At 41.3% G+C, this 23,227-nt stretch overlaps 1 long non-coding RNA gene across 1 annotated transcript in view; it reads right to left on the bottom strand.

Moving 5' to 3' along the window:
- Positions 1 to 23,020, bottom strand: part of LOC132656575 (uncharacterized) — a 176,839-nt gene extending 153,819 nt beyond the window's left edge. Inside the window, exon 1 of the long non-coding RNA XR_009594331.1 lies at positions 22,922 to 23,020. This is a non-coding gene — a long non-coding RNA (uncharacterized LOC132656575). The remainder of the gene's footprint in view (positions 1 to 22,921) is intronic.
- Positions 23,021 to 23,227: the final 207 nt, after the last annotated feature.

The raw sequence follows: 23,227 nt of genomic DNA, 5'->3' as shown, positions 1-23,227 counted from the left end.
CTGTTGCAACAAACAAACAAACAAAAACAAAAAACAAAACAAAAAAGAATTCATTCTATATGCAATATTTTTGATAGTCAGTGTTTTATGTACCAGTTAAGGTCCCATTGGGTTCTCCTAGTCAATATTTCTAGCTCATGTGAATAGTCTTTTCTCATTAATATTTAGGAAAAGAAATGTAAAAAGTTTATCACTGTGTATTTCAGAACGGTGGGATATAAAAAAAGCACAGAGTTTGTGCCTTAGATCCTTTCATAGGATCTAAGTTCATATATTCCTTTGTTGTTGTTTTTGTCTGTTTGATTGGTTGGTTGTTTGGTTGTTTGGTTGGTTTTGTTTTGTTTGTTTTGTTTGTTTGAGACGGAGTTTCTCTGCGTAGCTGTGGACATCCTGGAACTCATTCCATAAAACAGGCTGGCCTCAAACTTAGAGATCTACCTGTCTCTGCCTTGCAAGTGCTAGAACTAAAGGCATGTGCCTCCACACCAGTTTGGGGCTTTCTCAACATGCACATACATAAACACACACATGCATACACTCACATGTAAATCACTCTAGGAGTGAAGACACACCTTGAAGCGTCAGAGCATATGCAGGAACTAAACCAAGAGACAAGACTAGCAAAGTGGGCTATACAACATGATTCATTTCAATACACCAGTCTCCCCCATACCCGTGTCTGAGCATGCTCCTTGTCCCGAATAGCCAGATGTCTTTCTGCTAACAACTTGTTCCCATGTCCAATTTCACTGTGCAATTAGATTTTTATAGCTCTACATATCAGAATTCAGAATACAATAGGCACGAGCTGGAAAAAGCTAGTCTGTGCTTTATTTTCAGGGCTGCTTCGGCTGAGTCCATGACTTATAACACCAGACCAATATCTTTAATCTCTCTGTCTCCGTTTTGTTGTATAAGAAATGGGAAATGCCTCATGTTGGGGTTGTCCTTCCATCTGCTCGGATGACAAATGAAAGTAGCAAGCTGACAGCTCAAGCACAGTAAATGGATAATAAATTGCAGTGACCCCTACACACAGTCTATTCTGATCGTAGACTCATTTGTTTAATATTTTGTTAGCTTCGTTATTAAGTATATCTACTCTCTGATTAAATGAACAGAAAGCTTTGGTATTTGGCTGAGCTGATGACATTCAAAAGCCCACACACACCCTCCATTCCACATATATAACTGTCATGGGCAGTGCAGGCTACATTGTGTGTGTGAAGGCAAAAGGAATTTGATTTTTATCCTCCTTAAGTGAGATAAAACGTGAAGAATGAACAAGATAAATGGGTCATTTCCCAGGCAGGTTTTCCTTATTAAGATCTCATTTTGAATGCATGGAAACTAATCTTTGTTATGTTGAGGGATTTTTTTTTTAATTCTTCACACACTTAATGTGAAATACAGCATTTGGCTGATGCTGTTAATATCTGAAAGTATTCATAGTCAATAGAGGCATCAGGTTATAAAGAAATGAAAGAAGGAAAAACTGATTTCTTTTCAGATGAAAGTGACTTGGTATCACTAGATCAGTTTCTACTTGGTTAACCCTGAATTGATTTTCCTGTAACCAATTGTTCTTTTTCGTTGCATTGATAATTAGTAGCAACAAATACTGGCAACTTACTACAATTACGTTATATACCTAGCCATCACCTCAGTCTAATTATGTGAACCTCTCTTTAGAGCACAAAGGATTTGGAAAACAAAGATTTGTATCCAAATCCCTTAAATAGCCCAGAGAAAATATGTTAAGAGAAAGAAAATGCATTATCTTATAATAGCAATTTGAACATATATGATTATATTCCTCCTTCTTTGTCGCACCTCAATTATCATTAAGTGTCGTAAAACCTATAAAATTGGAGAAGAACCTATTATCAGTAGTGAAATAAAGAAATAATAGTATTCTCATGTCAGAAATATAGGAAAATTTTATTCTTTTTTTAAAGTTAGTATACAAATTAATGACTTTCAAAACATTTTCATGTTTATTTTTCCCTGTGTTTCCCTTCCATAACTCTACTCCACCATTTTCCTCCCCCTTCTTTCTGGTCCCCCACCACCCCTTATAGTCTTCCTCAGCAACACTTTAAGGACAGCCACTTAATAGTCTATTTTTAGAATTTTATCTATTTATCTATCTATCTATTTATTTATTCACTTTACATTCCAATAGTAGCCCCTTCTCTCCCTTCCTCCCAGTCCTACCCTCTCTTCCTTTGCTCCCATCACCCTCCCCTATTTCTCAGAAAAGGGGAACACACATACAAACCCTAGCCCATCCCAGCTTATTAAATCACATCAGGAATGAGCATGTCCTCTTCCCCTAACTCCTGACACTATTAAGGATACTCTGCTATTCTCACAGACAGGAGCCTACATTAGCTGTCCTCTGAGAGGCTCCACCCAGCAGCAGATTGAAACAGGTGCTGATACTCAGAACCAAACACTGGGCAAAGTGTAGGAAGTTTTGTGAAAAAGTTGGGAGAAAGATAAAAGGACCTGAAGGTGATAGGAGCTCCACAAGAAGGCCAACAGATCCAACTAACCAAGTTCCAGAGGGGCTTATAGAAACTGAAGCACCAACCAAAGAGCATGTATGGACTGGACCTAGGCCCCCTACACAGATGTAGCTGATGGGCAGCTCAGACTCTATGTTGAGTCCCTAGTAAGGTGAGCAGGGACTGTCTCTGACATGGACTCTGTTGCCTGCTTCTTAATAGCCTATTTTTTAAGACTACTGTGGGCTGTTCCTTCCTATGAACGACTCACAATGCTATGATAAGAAGCCTGTGCAGAATCTCTCAGTATCACAACTGGAACAGAATCGCTCAATATCACAGCTGGAAGATATGTGGGAAGGAAATAAGGCTCAGTCTCAAAACAACCAATTGACCATGAAGTTTGTATGGGTGCTGTGGGGAAGCAAACAGATATCTGGTAAAGTCTGAGCATTGGCCAGTGTGGGGACAGAATTGTCTTCTATACATGGTCACACCTCACCAAAACCAACCTCATGGATCCTGGGATGCAAAAGAAAACAAAAATAGAAAGATTCTTATTCAAGCAGCATTGAGCATTTCAAGAGAGCAACAGAAAGGAGTCCTTGCATAAATCAAACATGTGTCTTCCTGTCTGTTTGCATCAGGGACTATTCGGAGTCACACTTTCTTCAGCATCCAAGAACAACCTGGTCACCACCCCAATGTTGGTTTAATTTTATTTTCAGTTTGTCACAATCTTGAGTCACCTTGAAAAAGAAAACTCCATTTGAGGAATTGTCCAGATCAGACTGGCATGTGGCCACATCTGTGAGAAATTCTCATGGTAGATGACTGAAGTAGAAGGGACCAGCCTAATGTGGGGAACACCATCCCTAGGCAGGTGGGCTTAGGCTGTGTATGGAATGTAGCTGAACATGAGCTGGCTAGGAAGCAAATAATCAATGTGCCTGTATGGTTTCTGCTTCAGTTCCTCCCATAACTTAATTTAATGAAGAACTATGACCAGGAAGTAGAAGCCAAATAAGCCCTTTTCTCCCTGGGTTTCTTTTGGTCATTGCATTTATCACAGCAACAGAAAAGCAAACTAGAAGAATGCTCACATTAAGATATGTATCCTCTTTCTCTTTCACTCTACCTTGGATTGTACTCTCCCAGTCTCCCAGTCTCCTGAACTTCCTTATCCTCTTCTTTAACCTGGCTCTTCTCTGAGCCACTAACCCCCATGAAGCCTTACCAAGTGATGGATGTTCCAACAACATTTCCCAGTGAGATGGAAATGGAGTCAGAGTTCTCTTTGGTCTACCCAGTGTGCTTTCAGTCTCTCCCATATCTCACTAAGAGGCTATTCTACACAGCTGTCCTTCCTTCTAAAACTTCAGATCTACTGATCTCCTACTCATAACCTGAAGCCCCTCTAGACTAGGAGAATTATGTTCTAATTTCCACTTCTCCTCCCATAATCTCCTTGAAAACCAGATATTCAAGTCCATAACTTGGCTCACAGATTGGCCTTGCCCATGGGTTCCTGAGCGTCCAGCAGTCCCCCGTCCCACTCCTTTTCACCCCACCATCTTCCAGGCATTCCCTGCATAAAATAGGAGCAATGTCAACTTCCAGTTTGGGGTATTATTCTTATCTTCCTCATCAAGACCTCAGATGTAGCCAGGCACAGTAGCACATGCCTATAATTCTAGAACTCACAATAGAGAGACAGTGGTATTCTAGTCAGGGCTAGATTAGGAACCCAGAATGCTGGGTAGTGATCATGTTGTCCTACCATTTGGACAATGTCTGTTGGCAAGTGATCATATTATATGTGTACGTAGCTGGGACTGCTGGGACAGTGACCACATTACATGCAATTGCACAGACACCCCAGGAATCTATTGCTATAGATCAGCTGATCAAGCAGACAAGAAGCCAATAAGAAGGCTGGGTTGCATGAGAATGGCCAAGATAAAAAACTCAAGTGACAACACATTCTGGAGAGGTTGTGGAGAAAGGGGAACCCTTCTCCACTGCTGGTGGGAATGTATACTTGTACAACCACTCTGGAAATCAATCTGGCGCTTTCTCAGACAACTAGGAATAGTGCTTCCCCAAGATCCAGCCATACCACTCCTAGGCATATATCCAAAAGAGGCTCAAGTACAAAAAAAAGGACATTTGCTCAACCATGTTTGTAGCAGCTTTATTTGTAATAGCCAAAAGCTGGAAACAACCCAGATGCCCCTCAACTGAAGAATGGATGCAGAAATTGTGGTACATCTACACAATGGAATATTACTCAGCAATGAAAAATAAGGAAATCATGAAATTTGCAGATAAATGGTGGGACCTGGAAAGGATCATCCTGAGTGAGTTGTCCCAGAAGCAAAAAGACACACATGTTATATACTCACTCATATAGACATGCAACATAGGACAAACCCACTATAACCTGTGCATCTAAAGAAACTAAGCAAGAGAGAGGACTCTAACTAAAATGTCTAATCCCCATCCTGAAAGGCAAAGAGGATGGACATCAGAAGAAGAAGAAAACAGGAAACAACCTAGGAACCTACCACAAAGGGCCTCTGAAAGCCTCTGCCCTACAGACTATCAAAGCAGATGCTAAGCCTGATAGGCAAGTGTTGGGCAGAGTGAATGGAATTTTATGTAAGAATTGGGAAATAGTAAGAGCTGGAGAGGACGGGGTCTCCACAAGGAGAGCAACAGAACAAGAAAATTTGAACACAGGGAACTTCCCAGAGACTCATACTCCAACCAAAGACTATTCATGGAGTTAACCCAGAACCCCTGCACAGATGTAGCCCATGGCAGTTCAGAGTCCAATTGGGTTACATAGTAATGTGAAGAGGGACTGCCTCTGACATAATCTGATTGGCCTGCTCTTTGATCACCTCCCCCTGGGGGGGAGCAGCCTTACCAGGCCACAGTAGAGGACAATGCAGCCACTTTTGATGTGAACTGATGGACTAAGATCAGAAAGGAGAGGAGAACCTCCCCTATCAGTGGACTTGGGGAGTGGCATGCATGCAGAGGGAGGAGGGAGGTTGGGATTGGGAGGGGAGGAGGGAGGGGCTTATGGGGGGATGCAGAATGAATAAAGTGTAATTGATGAAAAATTAAAAAAAAGGGAAAAAATAATTCAAGAACCTTAAATGACTTTCAAAAGTGGAGGAAAACATGGAGTTAGTCAATTTACATGGAGCACTTCTCACCCCTGGGGGCAATGGTCTCCTGAACCTACTCAGACCTCAGACACCACCACTCCTAGTTCTAGAACTGATGCAGGATTAGGCTTCTCATAATATTTCCTATAAGCCCACACCTGTTTGTTTATATCCCCCATTTTTACTCATTATTAGCCAGATAGAGCCAAGTAATTGTGGTAATGATACTTGCTTTTTTGCCCAATGCTGGAATGCTAGTGAATTTAGATATGCCCTGGTTACTCGCATGCCTCGCTGGGTACCTGTGCCCGTTGATGCCCCTCATGCTATGACTCTCTTCAGACAGAAAAGGGATCTTGGAACTACAGCCGCCATTGTTACTGCCATCTCATTGGCGGCTGTTGGAGCTACCACCGTGGCATTAGCCATGAGTCATACTGTGCAGACTGCTCTGACCCTGAATAATCTTTTAGCCAACGTAGCTCATGCCTTAGATGTACAAAAAGGAATTAATGCTCAACTAAAAAGAGGCTTGATAGTGTTCAATCAGAGGATTGACCTCGTGCAGGAGCAAATTGATACCCTATGGCAAATGGCTCAACTTGGCTGTCAATGAAAGTATGCTGGACTTTGTGTCACTAGCATACAAGATGAGAATTTTTCCTGTGCTGCAAATCTGTCTAAACAATTGTCTAGCTATATTTTAGGTAATTGGACTGGAGAATTCAATACTACGATGGAGCAGCTGAGAGTGGCCATTGTCAAGGTAAATTCTACCAGAGTGGATGCAGGACTAGCCACAGGATTATCATCATGGATTGCTGCAGCCATGAATCATCTGACGGAATGGGCGGGCATGGGAGCGTTAGCAGGCCTTCTGGTGTTGGTCTCCTTGGTTTGCCTGTGGTATATATGCAAGATTAGAGTCTCACAACAGTGTGATGCAGCCATGACCATTCAGGCCTTTACAGCCATCGAAGCAGGACAGTCTCCCCAAGCATGGTTGGCTACCATAAAAAGCTAAAATGTTATGCTCAGGATGCGAGGCTAAGCACTGCACTCAGGGTCAGCCGCTTTCGATCCAGAGAAGAGCAAGTCTGATTGCATGCGGGTTGATGCCCCAGGTCCCGCCTCTGAGAAAAAGGTATTGGACGGGTCTGATGCTCTTTGGGTGGATGACACCTAAATGAACATCGGTACAAAGTCCCAATTTATTTCTAATATCAGAGATCAGACCTCTACTCTTGCCTGATGCATCTAAAACAAAAAGGGGGAACTGTAGAGAGCTGCGTAATGCCGCGCCTGAAAGATGGAGCTGGTTTCCGCCTTCCACCTTCCCGATGGTGAGTGCTCTCTGTCACAAACAACTCCACATTTGGCTAAGGCTGAGGATCTGGCTTGCTTCCATGTATGTGGACCTATCTTCATTGCCCACGTGGCATTCTGAGGTTGGCTACCCAGAGGCTATTTAAGCTGTGGGCTGGCTTTCCCCAGGGTCAGATGATTGTTCAAGGTTCCTGAATAAACTGCATTGATAAAAAAAAAAAAAAAGAAGAAGGCTCGGTTGTAGATATTTTTTGTACCATTGCTAGAAAGCATCATCTCTAAAGGAATGAAATGTATCTTTGGTTTGGGGATAAAAATGAAGTTGATGTTTTCCATCCAAATATTTGAGGCAATTATAATCATTCTTCTTCATGTAATGACAAATTATTTGTAACTGAAGTAAAGTGACTCTGAAAGGGATGAAGTCTGTATAAGCATAACATTAAAATTAGAAACCTGCATTTTTTCAAAAGAAGAAGAAAGATCATGAGTTCTAGGCCAATCTTGGCTTCACAGCAAAACTTTCTCTAAACAAATGATACATCAGATACACTAATTATTATCCATTACCCACGACTTCCCCTATGTGATACGGTTCTGCTCAGTCTATTTAGATCTGTATTTGGTCATTATAGTTACTCCTTTCCAGAGAACTCATTTCTTTCTTTCTCTCCGTAAATTTCTGTGGGGAACCTCTACTATCTGCCAGTTCATGACAACTTGAGTCAGAAAATTTAAAAAAAAAAAAAGGATCCCTGAGTGGAGCCAGGGCAATCAATCAATAGTGTCCATACCCACTTACCTTAATGGTTATAATTTACTTTTCTACTTCGATGCCAATGAAGAGAAATTGTGACCACCCCACAATAGTAAATACACCACCTCAAATTAACAACAACAACAACAACAAAAACAAACAAACAAACAAAAACCCAGAATCGGTGCTTTCTTAAAATCTCACAGCAAGTAACTGGTTCTACATGGTTTCTTAGAGTAAATATTGTGACTGCCAAAGGCTGATCCTGACAAACTTCAATTCATATATGAGAATCTCAGTGCTGCTATGATTCCACCTGCCATGTGTATGGGGCTTCCTAAAAGTAGGCACATTCTACTTTGCAAAAGATGGAGAAAAATCAGAATTAGGATATTGTAGCATGCAAGAAAACTAAAATAAATAAAACACGTCTTCCAAAGAATATTGTCACCATTGTTATAAACATGTAAGTTTTAACACTAAGCATTGTACTAAAGTTTGCATATAAAATGTTTACACAAGCAAATGCACTAATAAACTCAATATAAAGTCCCAAACCATGTGTCTTAGTTACCTTTCAGTTGCTGTAAAAAGGAAAATACTTTTACCAAAGCAACTTAGAAAAAAAGTGGTTTATTTGAGGCTCCTGGTTCCAGCCAGTTAGAGTATGTAACAAGCTGGAGCAGTAGCTGAGAGCTTAGTATTGATCCACAAGCATGAGGCTAACTGGGAATGGCATTTTAAAACCTCATGACTTGTCTCCATTGACACACCTCATCTAACAAGGCCACACCTCCTAATCTTTCCTGAATCGTTCCATACATATGATGTGGTGAGGGCCATTCTCATTAAAAACCGCCATACCATGGAACAAATTTAAGGAAATATGGTGTACAGTAGAAGGTAGGAATAAACAATATAGAAAGGAATTAAATTTTATTAAAATTTTAGCCTATAAAAGACTAAGAAAAGTATCACTTCATTCTTGAAATTAACAATAGAATCAACATTCGTGTTGTATGGTTGGAATGTGAAGTAGCCCCCTCAGGCTCATGTGTTCTGATCACTTGGTGCTCAGCTGGGGTGGTGGGGTATAGTAACAATTTGGAATTTTTGTTTCTTTAAAAAAAAAAACACGGAAATATTATAAGAATGTGCTTTCATTTTAATCCCAGGTGTGGGGATATGGAGCTGCTTAGGTCTGCCTGCAGCAGCTGACTATAATTTTCCTCATGCTCTAGCAGAGGTGTGGTTTTGCCAGCTGCAGATAACTTCTGCAATTGTGTGACGTTTCAAATTTTGGGCACTTTTCAGAGGGTATATGAAAGCTAGAGCCCTGATAGGTGGGGTTGGTGGTTGGTGGTCATTCAGAGGGTTTTGTTGCAGTTTGGTAGCAGGGGAAACAAGAAGAAATTAGGTTTAAGGACCTGTATGTTTCTCTCTCCCCTCTATACTTCTTTCTCTCCAATCTAGTGAAATAGGGCAAACCAGGGAGGATAAGAGTGGAAAAAGAGGAACCCACAAAATAGCAAAGAGCAGTAGAGTGGGGAGGTTATAGACCACATCCTCTTTCAGCCTGGGCTCTTTGACACTTGGTCCTCCAAGACATGTGTCCTAGCCACGGGCCATAAAATCCTCCATGCTTGTCTTGCCATAGTGAACTGTAAGTTTCTACCCCATGAGTTTAAATGAATAATCTTCCCTTTAAGTTGTTCCTTTTATGTGTGAGGAGCCATATTGACCCAAGACTTTTTCAGAGGCCTTGAGGAAATGACAGAGGGAACTTTTGTTCTGTATCTTTGTGAAGGAGAAAACTTGACAAAGCTAGTTCTTAGCTGGAGCCAGTGCCTTATAGGAGTCAAGATTGCGGCTTCTTCCCCTGGGCTGTGGCTATCAATTCTTAGGCAGCTATGTCTGAGGTCCTTTGCCAACATTGTCTGACTTAGCTCTTTACTGGCCTTAACCAAATTTCCTCTGCAAATAATATATGTGATTCTGTATTTTGTAATAAACATGCTTGGCATAAATCATCAGCTTATGCAAGACCCCCTGGTTCCAGCTATTGCTTTTGTGTTCTCTATTTCTTTATTTCTGATCCCTGTTCCTCTCACTCGACACCTTGCCATTTGGGACCCTTATTCTTGCAGATTCAGGTTACTCAGGTATTTGTCACAGCTACAGTCAATAATATGCCAGGTATGTACATATATATATATATATATATATATATATATCTTGTTTCATTTAAAGCTCTGGTCCTTATTCTAGAAGTGTATACTAGTTAGATTTAGCTTGATACCAACAATTGCCTCATAAAAGCCTAAGGAAGGAAATATCTGCTTTCACTCATGTTTTCAAAAAGTCCAGTCCATGGTTGACTTTGCTCCATGAACTTGGCAGATCATCACAGTGGTGATAGCATTTGGCAAAGGAGTTTCTTTATCGCATATCATACAACTAACCAGGAGTAAGAGGGAAGGTTAACAAGATAACCCCAACAACCCACCATTAGTGATCTCCTGATTCCAGCTTAGTCCAGCTTCTTCGAGTTCTGAGAACCTAGCAATATAGCAGCGCCACCCGAAGATCCAGAGTTTGACACCGGAAGACTGTGGGGATATTTTAGAGTCAAACAACAACGCACTGTATTCTACTCCCTTGATTTGTTTTTCTAACTACATGGGGCCACCATGAAGCAATTCAATGAGGCAGCCTGTGAACATGCATATCTGTATGGCCGCCCTCCTATACAACAAATAGGAATAGGTTTTGTAATCCTAAGTACCTATCCAAAACAACGTATTACTTAAAATGAAGCTGGCCACCATGCTTCAAGCCCCTAAGTCCTTCCCCCAAGACCACAGACAAGAGCCAGGAAAGGAAGACATGGGATATCATATACAGAAGCTGCTCAGATTCAACTCACCCAGAAGAAGCACACCAGCCTCAGCAACAGCCCTGTGTAGGCTTCATGGCTTCCCCTTCCTGAGCCTAACACTCACACATGGAAAGGCAGGCTCATGTCGGCTGCCCTGGGTCCAGTCCATCCTCACTCCATCGTGAAGGAGGAGGCCTTTCAGCGGGATAGTGTCACAGTCATGTTACACTCAGCAACTTCATAGCAATGGCAGCCCTTTGAAATGAAATTTCTGGGGAACAATTGAAAGAAGAGAAGCAGATAGAAAGTCATGTGGTCGCAGCTAGATAAAATATTTGTTAAATAAATAAAAATAATAAAAACAGAAAGAAGAGTATGAGAATGCCAACTACCTTGTGCTTGATTTCTTTTTTAACTCACATTACTTCATGTATAGATTAATACCTTATTTATCTCAAGGGTGCATTTTTCAGTCCTCACATAAATGAGGGAGACTCATATCCAAGAGCCATATGCTTTAATTCCATAAGGGGAGGTCTTTTCTTGTTTTACCTTAAGTGTGTTTTATATACTGTTCAAACTGTTATTCTAACAAAACTTTCCTGGGGGTGGTAGATGAGGCTATCTACCTCATATAACATATGATACTATCTAACTCATGTCACATTATTGATAGATATTATATTTTTAATTCAAAGCAAGAATATTGTTTGGGCTAGAGGGCTGCTCAGCATAGAGCAGGAATATGTGCCCTGGAGTATGTGATCACCTTGATCACAGCCAGGGCAACCAGGAAAATGGAACCCACAAACAGCTGCCTGCACTCTGTCTGCCGCACAGGATAATTAATACCATGTTCATGAGCCTTCTAGTTTCCATTTATTTTGCCATGCTGTAGTTACATACCACTGACTTTCTCAAATTGGATATTAATGACTTGCCCACTGAAATCTAAGAGTGGTTACAGAGCATGATGGTGTGAGTAGCTTAAAAAATAATGAAAGAAGAGAGGGCTGCCTTCTCCCCAAGTGGGTGTGGCCAGTTACTGGTTTATGGAAGAGGCTTTGCTTTCACTCTTGACTAGGAAGGCTGATGTGGGCAGAGGAAGTGAGACTGGCTGCACTCTGCTTTAAATATCTCAGTTGCAGGCTGACAGCACTGGAATTGATCATTCAGGAAGAGCTCTTCCTGCATAGAAGAACTAATAGAGCTCATTCATATTTTCTCATAAAAAGCAAAGAAGTTCCTGTCAGCCAAGAAGATTCCATGGATTTGATGCCTGGCTCCTGCCACCAGCTTGCCAGGTCCCACCTCCAACTCTCTGAGGACTTTGCAGGCTCAGCTGTCCAAGTGAATATGGATTACCATCCGGGGACCTGGCCAAAGCTGGCCTCAAAGGAAATGGCTGCTCAGGCCTTGCTAATAATTTTCTCTATATCTTGTCACTCTTTCTTAACAGAATCAATTTGCTGGTTAAGTTAGAAAGGTATGAATATTGCACAATAATCTCACATGCAATAGTTTTTCATCAAAATCAGTACATACTCGGCAATGCCCTGTATACCTGTGTCCTCTATCCTATGAGGTGACTTGTGGCTATAACATGTTATTAAGATGAATTACAGCATTTTCAGTTGTTCTCTTTTAATAGAGAAATGTGTATAAATATTTTAGACGTAAATTACTAGTATCCAGATTTTTTTTTATTGTGGAAAAAGCATTTAACATAAGATCTACCCTCTCAGCATACTTCTAAGTACACAATACTCTGTTGTTAGCTATCGTTGACGTGTGGTACAGAACACCTCTAGGATTTAGTCAGCTTGCATATGTGAAACTTCACATCAATCGAATAGCTAAATATTTAACTCCCACTCAGTCCCTGGAAACCATCATTCTATTCTGTTCCTATGAGTTAAATTATTGTAGATTCGTTTTTAATGATTGTGTGTGTGTGTGCATGTGTGTGTGTGTGTATTTGTGTGTGTGTGTATTTGTGTGTGTGTGCATGTGTGTGTGTGTGCATGTGTGTGTGTGTGTATTTGTGTGTGTGTGTGTGTGTGTGTGCGCGCACACACACATATGAATGGAGGTACCTGTGGAGGTTAGAAGGAGACACTGTAGCTGAAATTATAGGCAGTTGTGAGTACCTGGATGAGGTACTGTGAGGGCAAGACCAACTCTTAGCTGGTGAGCTATCTCTCTAACCCTAACGATTGGAGATTCTTTATATAAATAGAAGCATACGGTATTTGCTCTCATACTTACGATGTACTTCACCTAAATGTAATGCTCTTCATCTCATCCATGTTCATGCCAACTACATGACTTCCATATTCTTAAGGATTTGTAATATTCCATCGTGTATACATAACACGTTTTATTTCTCTATTCACGTGCCAGTGAGTGCTTGGGTTAATTCAGTATCTTATCTAACATAAACCTGCTGCAATAACAGAGGGGTAAGTACCTCTGTGAGATCCTGACTTTCCTTCATTTGGAATACTCGGAAGTGGGATAGCTAGAGCATGTGGTAGTTAAGGTTTTTGGAGAGTATCCATACTATTTTTATATTGGCTATCCCAACTTACATCCCCTCATCTGTGTGCAGTGGTCCCCTTTTCTCCTCACCATTAACATTTTGTTCATAATGGCAACCTTAACAGAACTGAGATGACATCACATTGTGCCTCTCATTGCACTTCTCTGACAACTAGTGTGAATTCTCATATACACATTGGCCACTTGTGTGTCTCTGTCTGATAAAAATATCTATTAAAGTTCTTTGCCAGTTGGACTATTTTGGATTTTGACCTTGAATGGTAGGAGTTCTTTCCTTTTCTATTTTACATACTAACCCCTTATAAGATACACAGTGTGCAAATTTTCCTTTTACTCTTTCTGTAATTTCCTTTTTACTCTGTTGATGACTTACTGTGCATCAGCCTTGGTAATGATTTCTTATTTTTGAAGCTAAAAGTACAAATATGGGAAGTAAAATCAGAAAATCAGATAACTGGGACCACATGAAACCGAAAAGCTCTTTGCTGCAAAGTTTTGTTTAATTATCAAATTGTATAAAAATAGGTATTTTCTCTTTGTTCCTGAGCCTTGCTCAATAGGCTAATACCTATATGCTTTCCAACTCCCTCCCCAGAAACACACATACAAAGTTAAGACAAGATGAATGATGAGAAGAAGTGATAAGAAAACATTCTTGGTAACACCAAAGAAATATCACCAAGTCAAAAAGACTTTCTCAAAACTCCCTGTCCAAGAAAGCTGTGAAATATTTTATCCCAGACACAATAGAAGGAGAAACAAAAGCTCAATGCACAAAGCAATTTGACCAGGTTCATGCAGTTGGCAATGCTGGTGCTGTGCTTGACCAAGCACCTTTCACTGAATATCTGAATGCCTACAGCAAAGAGAGAAGCATCTGACTGCACAGGAAGCATGTGCCTCAGCACAGCAGGGATGCAAAGGATAATACCTATGCAGTTACTAACAACCAGGCCATGCTTGGGGCTCTGCAAAGTGTCGTGTCATTGCAGCTCCCCAAGACTTCAGGTGGGCTTCATCACTAACCCCAAAACTCAAAGGAAGAATCTTGGTCCAAAGCAGGAAAACTGGAAAATCACTAGGTTAATCTCTGGTTGATATGACAGTTAGTTTGACTCCAAAGATGGCAAACTTTAATTACTGCTTCCCATCTCTCCTTAGCTTTTAATTCTTTCCACACCTTCCCTCATAGCACTGCTTAGATACTGTGGATTCCATTTCTCCAGACAATTGCAACATTAGTGAGCACACTAGCTGAGTAATTCTGTCAGGAGGCTGGGGTCAGGGGAGGGAGAGGGGACAACAGAACTCTCCAAGTTGTCAGGGAGCAGTGGAGAGAGGGGAGGATAGAAACAGTGGGATTTCTGTCTTTCATGGCTAGGGTATTGGAAACTTCCTTTCAAGACACATAGAACAGGAGAAAGTATAAATGAAGAGGAGGAGACAGGAGATAAAGTAAAAAAAAAAAAAGAGAGAGAGAGAGAGAAAGAAAAAAAGAAGCTAAGAGAAGAAGAGATGGTAAAGTCAAATGAATGTTTTCAGTACTTATAGTGAAAAGTGTTTTAAAGTTATCATTTTCCCAGAAGGGCAAATATACGAAAGGTACCTATACACCATTGAGATGGACTATTGACTAAAATGACAAGAGCTAAAATGTGAATTGTTTACTTTGACCAAGATCCAAATCAACCAGTACTTAATCACTCCAAGCTTTAGTTCTTGCACTTCTAAAACAAGATGACCCTAATTCCTGGTGCAGTGCTCTGGTGATAATTGAATGAGATAAGACCCCACATGCACTTAGCCCAGTGGCTGATTCATAGCAAATGTTTGGTAAATGTTAACTACTCTTATGCCTGTTTTTCTTAAATAAAGCTTAATGAAAAATAAACAGCAAACACCCAGACGGGAGACAAAGCAAATTGTCTCTATGTACTAATTAGTTTGCTGTAAGGGAGTTTGAAATCAACAACCAAAGCCACACGGGAGAGAATAGATTTTAACCTCTTACTTTGAGGGAATCACAAACACTAGAGAAGGGCACCAGAGTATGTTCTCCTAGCTCTGAGGGATGTTCTTTAGAGCCTGTACATAGTACTCTGAGCTCTGGCACTAGGAAAAAGTTTGTGCCTTTTATGGGCACAGGAAGATGGCACTTCTCTTACCAAAAGCTAGAGATATCAGAGTGAATAAAATAATAGGATAATTTTTCAACAAAAGTTCAAATTTCCCAGACTGATAGTCAACAATGCTTAAAATAATGAACAATAGTAATGGTGCTGTCCACTTTCTTCATGCCAGGAAGTGAGCTGGTAATTACAGGGTAAAGATGCAATCTTCAAAACCCCAGCTCCAAAGCCTAGTCCCTAAATTACCAGGCAAATGAAGCTAAACAAATTATGACTACTGGGAGATTTTAATGTCCTAAAAGACCACAATTCATATTTCTATAATCATTTTACTACATCCTACTCTCCTATAGTGGAAAGAACTAGAAAAGTCCAGTTTAAGAAGCAGGATAAGCAAGTGATTGTCTCTTTGGACTGGAGCTGGAATTTCCCAATCAGCCTCCCATGTTTGGAAAGGCTAATGTCCCTGGTGTGTTCTTTGATACTCTGCCATCTAACTCCAATCACAGAATTAGATCCAAAATCAAAACTATAAAGTCCTTGCCCCAGAACTTGCTAGTAATTTTCAGGCCATGAAAAGGCAAAAGGTTGAGAAAGTAATTTTCTCCAAGAAAATTCTTCTTTAATGAAAAATAGCAGCAATTATGTGTAAAGGCAGAAGAGACAGACAGATACAGAGAAATGCTTATCAAGGTCTTCCTAGACAGCAGTGCAGAGCTGAAAGTCCCTAAGAGGTTGATTAAGGCTTGAAGTGCAGTGGCTCTAGGAAGGGCCCAAACACATCTTGTTTCCACAGATCCACCATTTCTGCGAACTAGTTTTCATCAGCTCAGACACTATCTCAAATCCTTATCCCTCAATGACATGATTAAATACTTGTGCCCAATTGAAGAATGAAGGCAGTAACGGAAACAGGCAATTCAGAAACACACTGAAAGAAGGAACCACTATCCTTATTACAGATAGTTCATTGCTTGTCTCACTCTTCTATCCATGACTGATTCCTACAGCCCAGAGTAACCCTCATCTGAAACAGTCAAGAACCCCAAACCAAAAGGGTCCATTCATGGACTAACCGTTAACTAACCAGATACCCTTTCATTAATTTCAAATTAGAGCCTTAGTATACGGTGGGGTGAGAGTCGCACAGCAGGCGATCTTATTGGACCTTACACTGGGAAGTAAACCTAGGACACTAATCAGGAGAATCATGTCTTATATCCAACAAGAGAAGCAGGTATGAGGATGGCAAGTGCTACCTGGGCGACAAGAAGGGGATAACATTGACGTCTGTACATTCAGGCGGCTCCTCACAGGTTTGCAATAACCCTGGCCTATGCACATGGTCTAAGCTGACTGGTGTCTGTCCATCTAGTGAAAATGGTCTTGAACCAATCATATGAACATTCTCAGTAAGGATTAATATTAACTAACACTAATGTTGTGTATGGCACTATACGAAAACTCTCACATTGAGGTCTCTTTGTTCTTTGGATTATTTTCAACATAGTAGTACTACTGTGATTCACACTTTTCTGTCAAGGAAACTAAGGCTCTGAACTCACTGTTGAAAAAGCAGTAATGCACAAGCGAGGTGCCCCAGAGCCTGTACTCTCAGCTGCATATTAGACTTTTCCTTGGCTGTATCTCATAGATCTTCAAACATGGGCTATCACCTCGCCCTGACTACAGTCAACTGATCAGTTCTCATTTTCGTGATATTGTTATGAAGCTGGGGAAACTGTGAGTATCAGGGAAGCAGCTTTGGGGTTAAACTCTGTATGCACACTTTGCTATGCTTCATAAAACCCTCACCTTCAATTATAAAACATCAACTCACACATGCAAGAGTGACCAGTCCTCAAGGTTTCAAACAGGTTCAAAGGCAAGGTGATGAATAGAGAAGAGCTCAAAGCAGGACAGCTAGCAAATTGCAGCCCTGCTGGGCCCACTCCTCTTCCTGACAAAATGGTCAAAAAGTAAGGAGCGGTAGGCACCAACTACAGAAAACGGCAGTGCGTCATGAATGCACAATGTATCCCTTCCCAGTCTCTACGCTTTAACTTTAAGAATTCTAGCAGTCAGCTTGTTAACTTGGATGAGACAGATGACTTCTCAGCCGATTTTGTATAGGGGCACTGTTCCCGAGTCAAGGTGTATTTTGTTCTGTATTATTTTGTTTTGTTTTGTTCCTAAAATGTGTGTAAGCTCATAGAAACTGAGGGAATTGTCTGTGAAAGCAAGAACACCAGTTTGCTTTTGCTTGGAGTTGTCATATATTGAAAAGTGTTGATGTAGGTTAATTAATGCCTACAAAAAAAAAGAAAAAAGAAAAAAGATAAAGTACAGAAGGGAAAGGGGGAGGGAAAGGGGGAGTGAGATGAACCGAGGTGAGTCCCCAGGTGACACTGGCACAGGCTTCATTAACATTAACATAACTTCGGACAACTGCCCGTGAATCTCAGCTGGACAGTCTGGAGATGGATTCTTACCAGAGGTGTGAAAACTGCTTCTGTTCAGCCACATGCTGTCATGGAAGACACTGCTGCAGGGCGTCTGTGGGTGATCACCAGAGTCCAGCCTTCCCAAACAAAACTAAGACTTAGGATCCTCTTTAACGCTCTTCCAACTGAAATGCTGCCCACCCTTGCCAAGTAACTGTGGGAAACAAAAATGCCCACCTCCTTACACACACTACAGGATTTCCTTTCACACAGGAAGAAGTTGCATTTTTTTAACCTGTATCTTCTTCATGCTTGCTATTTAAACTATGATCTGTGGACCAGCGCCATTCATATAGCTTTAGAAGTTGCTGAAAACCTGGTGGAAAAATGTCAAGTCCACCTCAGTCCTTCCCAATCAGCCTCTGCACAGAGATTATCAAAGTCAGGATTGGGCTGGAATGTTGTGTTTTCAACAAGCTCCTGAGGTGACATGGTGCAGTGGGCCAGGCTCTACTTCCCTGGTGAACACCTCCACCTGGCTAGAATGAGCTCAGTTCCAGAGAGCACTGGGGGAGAGCCAGCTAACTGCCTGCTCACCTCCTTTCAACCCTCTGCAGTTGTTTCGGGGAGAACACTCCATTCCGTCCTTTTGGAAGATTCTTACCCAGCTACCTGCCCCTCATCCATCTCCTGAAGTACTCATGCAACTGGTCCTCATCTCTGTGGGCACACATCCAGATCGGAACTTTTTGAAGCAGGGCATCCTCACTCTTCTCTCTGCTGGCTGCAGACTCTCAGATCCCAGCGGATGGCAGAACAGATGGAAAGAGTGTGGGTTTCTGAGGCAGCATATGGGAGAAAATCACCCTGAGACCTCCCACCCTGCACTAGATGATTACGTGCATGAGAACAGACTTCTATTGTTCTATGAAGCTGAAACTCTGAGATTTCATTGCTCTGATACCTACAATTGGTAACATTACTCAATTTCAGCACAAGTGCTACAGTCTCCCTAAAATTATAATAACTACACTTTAGTTAGCCACCACTACTCCTTGCCAGGCACTGAGCAAACTATTTTGTATGCATTGTTTTTAAACTCCCACAGCTATCAAGACCATCATTATGCAGATGTAGAAACTAAAACCCCAGGAAGATTAAACATATTCAGCCATCCATATCGGTGATGGCCACATCCTCAGATTCAGAACACCACAGATTTAACCAGTGACAGATGCAAATATTTCAAAAGTTGTGTCTGTACTGAATACATATAGACTTCTTTTCATTATTCCCTAAACAATAAAGTGTAAGAGCCAGTGGTAAAGCCTTCAGACTGCCTTGGGGATTCTAAATAATCATGAGATTATTTAAAGTACATGGAAGGATGTGGAGAGATTATATGCTAACTCCATGCCATTTGACAGATTTAAGTGCCCATGGATTGGGTATTCACTGAGGTCCAAAAACCAATCCCTTCTCCATGACCAGGATCCCAGCCCAGTAAGTATAGATGTGCTCTGCTATGAACAGAAAAAATGTTGCATGAGCCTTGTATGCACAAAAAGTGAGGGTTCATATTCCCACATGAGATGGGACTGCAGTGTTGGAAGTCTTTTCTCCACCTGCCTCTGTCCTTGGTACTTGAGTTAAAAAAACAAACAAACAAACAAACAAAACCCTGATGGTTTACACACATTCTCCATCCATCTAGTCCTTCCTAATGCTGCGACCCTTTAATAAAGTTCCTCAAATTGTAGTGACTCCAAACCATAAAATTATTTTTGTTGCTACTTCATAAATGTAATTTTCCTACTGTTGCACATCATAATGTAAATATCTGATATGCAGGATATCTAATATGCAACCTCCCGAAAAGGGGGTCATAACCCATAGGATAAGAACCACTTATGAAGCCCCAAGTTTCTGGTGAAGCTGTCTTCCTCTGGTCTTTCTGTATTTTTTAGTACAAAATGGTCACTGTTGAGATGGCTTAATGCTGCCTGTAGGTCAAACTGTTGTTTCTTCCAAGATGCCCTTATTGTTGAACTCGCTGCTTCTGGCTTTGTAAGGGATTTCGCCCTCTTCTCCTCACATAAACACCTGCATTCAGAACTGAAGAACAGCTGCACCAAAGCCTCCCTAGCCAGGCAAAGCATGACGATGGTAGGGTGGGGGTAGAGAGGTGGAGGGGAAGTGTCAGCCATGTGCTTCTTGCTCACACCTACCAGTCCAGAAAGACTCAGCTCCCAGGTCATTCCTTGCTCTGCTGGCTCTCTAATCACAGACCTGAGATTCCCCTCCCATGCTCTTACCCTGGGGCCTCTTCTACTTACTACACATGATTTGGGCTAGTGAATGGTCACTCACATTGCAGAGTTCTTTTAGTTATTCTCAGTGGGGTCATAGAAGCTTTCTAGGGGAGAAACACAGGGCCATGGTACCAGAGCTCAGATTTCAGATATTATAGAAATTAGATGGTCCTTGGGTCTAAGACTGGCAAGAACCAAAGATGACAAGAAAATAAAGGAGACTATAATCTTCTGCCACTAACATCTCTCATGATTGTCACCACGCTTTTCGTGTAATAGATGCTCTTTTAGTACTGTTTGCATGAAAAGTTCAATTAAATAAGAAGCAAGTTAATGACCAGACAAAGTAGAAATGTAACCTGTCGAAAAATAAGGGAGGGTAAAACATCTAGTCTGGGGCTTTGAAAGATAAATAGTAGCTTTGTATGGGCACAAGGGGCAGGAGAACTCACTTTATCTACACTTCTACCTATTAGTTGTACCAAGAGAGGAAAACTGAAATTTGTCATGACCTTACCTTGAGAGTACTAGGCAATGAGGACTATCTTGTTCTTTTCCTGCTGTTTATTCACCTCTAATTGGATCCTCATGGGCTTCTAATTACCATGACAAAGTGGCTGATGAAAAGAGTCTGGAAAACAGGCTTTCCTGCATAGGTGACTGCTCTAAAGAGGAGCCCCGGGCAACAATGTTTATAATAACACCATTCTGAGAGCTGAGGGGCCCAGGATACTGTACTCATGTGACAAGAGTTTTCTTATTGAATCCTTGTAACATAGGCTTGGAGGGCTAGGTTTCCATGTTTGGGCATCTGCTCTTCCTGGAAGCATGGATAAAGAGCTTGGTAAGGGGGAGGTGTTCTCAGGAAGCACTGTGGACCTCTTGGAGGCAGTGATTAGTGGAAGCTCTTTGGGTCATTGGAGGAAGCTATGCCACTGAAAGGGTTGGGTTATGGGAAGCTGGTGTCTTCCTCTTTCACTCTGCTTCACGCTTGTGATGTAAATCAGCAGTTCTTAACCCATGGGCGTGACCCTTTTGGGGGTCTAACAATCCTTTCACAGGGGTCACAGATCAGATATCCTTTGTATCAGATATTTGCATTATGATTCATTAACAGTAGCAAATTACAGTTATGAAATAGCAATGAAATAATTTGATAGTTGGGTTCACCACAACATAAGGAACAGTATTAAAGGGTTACAACACAGGGAAGGTTCAGAACTACTGAACTATAAATAGATTCCTCGGGCCCTCACTCTTGACCTCTCATCAGAGATCTAAAGCAATAGGACCCCCTTATCTTGAACTGGAGCTTCCAGAACTAATAGTCAAAATAGCCCTTTTATCTTTCCAAGTTAATTGCTTCTGGTCTTTTGCTACAGCAAAGTGAAACTGACTAAAGCTAGCTTATTCCTGTTACAAGGCTTTCAGGGAGAAGGGCCAGTGTTCAAACCCAGGCAGTCTAGTGACATAGTACATGCTTTCATTTACATGGCCCACAAGCGTGGTCACTCATGTGTAAGGACTGCCGAATCAAAGGCAATTATAATCTGGCCACCACCAGTTGAGGGTCCAGATGTAGCCCAAGCACACAAACTGTGCAATGAAAAAAGGCTCAAGCTAAAGTGACTCTCTGTTCCCTGGGTCTGTTGCTCTGCTCTGCCAGGCATGGTCCACTGATCCATCTGTCCCTCGACAGAGCCTAGAATTTATACCATTTTTTAATTTATTACAACTCCCTCGCCTCCTCACCCCCCACAGTCTTCTCAAAGACACTGTATAGGACAACCTTTGAGGTTTTCAACTTCTCTCTGAGACACTAAAGTAGACAACTTGGAGAGCTTTGGGGTCAATGATGCTGAGGCTCAAATCCCTGCTGTGACTCTTACAGACTTAAAACATTGTGTGTCTGGAGCAAATTGTTCCACATCTCTGCTAAAAAAAAAAAAAAAGTCCTCATTCATAAATTTGGGATAATATTATAGGTCTCAGTGGGAAATTCTGAATTGAGTTAAAAGTGAAATTGCTCTGTAAACATGATGGGCTTAGGTGCTTAAAAAGTTATTAATCCCTGGGAATAGATCAGGAAACAAGAAAAGTTCTGTGAGAAAAATAAAGTCTTTTCCAAAACAAAATGGTTTGCAGCAAATGATCAGTTATTGCCCAACACTGACATCTTCCCACACAGCAGCAGACACAAGGACTCCTAGCCAAGGTCATTAACCTGCCATGACTGTCTGCTATAGGTATGGGGATTCATCTGCTTCGGTAACCAATGGCCAAGTTCATGTTCAAAGGCCAAAAACACTCCTGAGAAGGTTGTAAACAGGGCCTGGGCATACAGCCTCATAAGCAGCAGTGCAGAGTTCAACGCTTAAGGCCATCCTTGTCCCTCCTGTGACACTGACTCAGGAGTCTTTTTCTTACTTAAGACTTTTCAATGTCTTTTTCTTAAGAATCAAGTCTAGAACAAGCTTGGAGAAAGGCACCTACTATAGGTCGTTGCCCAAGATAATTATCACAACAGTGCAGCTTATACAAACATACAATAAAAGAGGATTTTCTTTTTGTAAAGTTTCTATTTACATACCCCTCATTTAAATTTCATTTGTGTTATAAGAATCAACTTTAATACAGTGGCAAAGAGCTGAACCCTGGTATATGAGAGCTGAGACATTAAAAAAAAAAGTGACTTTGGAGCCAATCTGGCTGATACAGTGGGTCCTCATCAACCATGTGGCTTTGTGGTAGCCCTTGCCTGACGGATCAGACCCTGCACTAAAAAAAGCAAAGAAGCAGAAAGCAATCAAATGTAATCACTTACATGCAAATGGCTGCTCCATGGCTGTTTCCTCATCTATGAAGCAGGAACCATATTGCTTATCTTCCCAGGGTTGGATCAGAATCAAATTAAGGAAAAGATGGGAAACTGGTTGGGTGCTGCTTCACTCCACCAGAGCTTCATTTTTATTTCTGTTAACAGGAAACAAACCAGCAGGGAAGTGCGTTAAGAGAAGGAGTTTTCTTTACAGACTCTCAAGGCAGTTGTTTCCATGGTCCTCTCTGTCCAACTCTAGGGCCATTTTACCAAACTGTGGAATGTAGAATCCTCATCAACAAATTTAACAAT

The sequence above is a fragment of the Meriones unguiculatus genome, chromosome 9 (genome assembly GCF_030254825.1).
Source record: "Meriones unguiculatus strain TT.TT164.6M chromosome 9, Bangor_MerUng_6.1, whole genome shotgun sequence".
Lineage (NCBI taxonomy): Eukaryota > Metazoa > Chordata > Mammalia > Rodentia > Muridae > Meriones > Meriones unguiculatus.
This window is presented reverse-complemented; position numbering and strand designations above follow the sequence as displayed.